The sequence below is a fragment of the Coenobita brevimanus genome, chromosome 13 (assembly GCF_032717465.1).
Source record: "Coenobita brevimanus isolate Jiangsu-jjx chromosome 13, ASM3271746v2, whole genome shotgun sequence".
NCBI lineage: Eukaryota > Metazoa > Arthropoda > Malacostraca > Decapoda > Coenobitidae > Coenobita > Coenobita brevimanus.
In genome coordinates, this window is record NC_136966.1 from 58323130 (window position 1) to 58325629 (window position 2500).

At 48.0% G+C, this 2500-nt stretch overlaps 1 protein-coding gene across 1 annotated transcript in view; it reads right to left on the minus strand.

Annotated features, from left to right (window-relative positions):
• Positions 1-2500, minus strand: part of Dh31 (diuretic hormone class 2) — a 112178-nt gene that overhangs the window by 14965 nt on the left and 94713 nt on the right. The window lies entirely within an intron of this gene.

Sequence of the window (2500 nt, forward strand, 5' to 3'; positions counted from 1 at the left end):
TCATTCTCCATTTCCATTTCCTTCCTCCACTCTTCTCCATCAATTCTTCTTTTCTCTCCATTTCTCCTTTCATTCCTCCACTCTTCTCCACTTTCCTTTCTTTACTCCTCTCCACTCCTCTTTCTCCCATCCCCTCTCCATTTTGTCTTTCTCTTTCACTTCCTTCAGTCTACTCAACTTCCAAACTCCCCCCCCCTCTCTCTCTCTTCTTACTTCTCCCTACCTCTCCTCCTCACTTTCATCTTTGCTTCTTTCCCTTCCTTCATCTCCTCAACTTAAATTCCAACCCCCCCCTCTCTCTCTCTCTCTCTCTCTCTCTCTCTCTCTCTCTCTCTTTCTTACTTCTTCCTACAGTCCTCCTTACCTTCACCTTTGCTTCTCTTTCTCTTCCTTCATTCTCCTCAACTTTCATCTCTCTCTCTCTCTCTCTCTCTCTCTCTCTCTCTCTCTCTCTCTCTCTCTCTCAAATATGCAGACCAGGAAGCACCTGCAGGCAAGTTCCCGGTCGGGGGGTCTGCCATGCTCCCTTCCACGGCACATTTGGCACCATCACTGCCTCGGAGCCGCTTACGTGAGAGAGAGAGAGAGAGAGAGAGAGAGAGAGAGAGAGAGAGAGAGAGAGAGAGAGAGAATGTGTGTGAAATATGTGAGTAGGTGTGAAATAAAGGCGTTAGGTGTGAAACAGAGGTGTGTAGATGTGAAAAAGAGGTGTGTGGGTGTAAAAAGGGTGTGTGCAGGTGTGAAAAAGGTGTATGTGTGAAATTGGTGTGTAGGTGTGAAATAAATGTGTAGGTGTGAAGTAGGTGTGTGCAGGTGTGAAATACGTGTGTGCACGTGTGAAACAGGTGTGTGCAGGTGTAAAATAGCTGTGTGCAGGTGTGAAACAGAGGTGTGTGCTGGTGTGAAATAGGTGTGTGTAGGTGTGAAACAGGTGTGTGCAGGTGTGAAACAGAGGTGTGTGCAGGTGTGAAACAGAGGTGTGTGCTGGTGTGAAATAGGTGTGTGCAGGTGTGAAACAGAGGCGTGTGCAGGTGTGACATAGGTGTATGCAGGTGTGAAATAGGTGTGTGCTAGTGTGAAACAGGTGTGAAATAGGTGTGTGTGTGTAGGTGTGAAACAGGTAAATGCAGGTGTGAAACAGGTGTGAAACAGAGGTATGTAAGAGCTCTCCTGTGAACGAGGTCTGTGGGTCGTGTTAAATCGAGGGTAGGGAGGTGATGAGGGGAGGAGTGGTGGTGCCCCTCCCCCCCCCACACACACAATTGCTCACTTTATTTCCTCCTAATACATTACACACAAACATACAAACACCCTCCCCCGGCCTCGCACCCCCCTGTCCCCCTCCTCTCTCTCTCTCTCTCTCCCTCTCTCTCTCTCTCTCACATGCACACATAAACACATTTTCCTTCCATTTATGTTCCTTTCCTTCTACCCACTCACACCTCCTCCTTCTCCTCCTCCTATTTACTTCTTCGTCTCTTCCCCTTCCTCCTCCTGTTCCCTTTCCCTCCCTCCTCCTCCTCCTCCTCCTCCTGCACTTCGAGATTACAGTGAACGACAACAGGCTTCCATTCGCCCTTTCCTATAAAATTCTCCTGCCAGGTTTAATATTGTGAAGTTTGTGTGTGTGTGTGTGTGTGTGTGTGTGTGTGTGTGTGTGTGTGTGTGTGTGTGTGTGTGTGTGTGTGTGTGTGTGTGTGTGTGTGTGTGTGTGTGTGTGTGCTTTTTCTACTCTGCACGTTGATCTGCCTTTTTACATATCTGTCAGCTTCTCTCTCTCTCTCTCTCTCTCTCTCTCTCTCTCTCTCTCTCTCTCACTCTCTCTCTCTCTCAGCGTCAATATGTGAGAGTGTCTGAGTCTCCCCTGAACTTTCTCTCCCCACCAAACAGGCCATTTTTTGTGTGATTTGTGACGGGAGGAAGATGGGAGGAAGAGGTGAGGAAGAGGAGGAAGAGGAAGATGACTGGAGGGAAAGAGGGAGGGAGGAAGGGAGGATGGTGGTGGTGATGACTAAAGGAGGAGAGAGAGGGATGATGATGATGATGATGATGATGATGATGATGATGATGATGATGATGATGGTAGGAGGACAGAAAGGGATGATGATGATGATGATGATGATTGATGATGATGAGAGGAGGACAGAGAGGGTTGATGATGATGATGATGATGGTGATGATGATGATGATGATGATGATGATGATGATAATGATGAAGATGATGACGGTGATGATGGTAATGGTGATGCTGTCGTTGTTGCTGTTGGTCTTGACGTGGACGTAACCCTGATGGACGGCATATATATGGCCACTTAAGCCGCGCGCGCCTAGAGATAATTTGCTGAAGTTATGATGGCGGATTGGATGTGTGTGTGTGTGTGTGTGTGTGTGTGTGTGTGTGTGTGTGTGTGTGTGTGTGTGTGTGTGTGTGTGTGTGTGTAACGACCTGTGTGCGCCTCAAAGTCCACATGCTCCTTGACTCAAAGCACTTTTTCGTTCC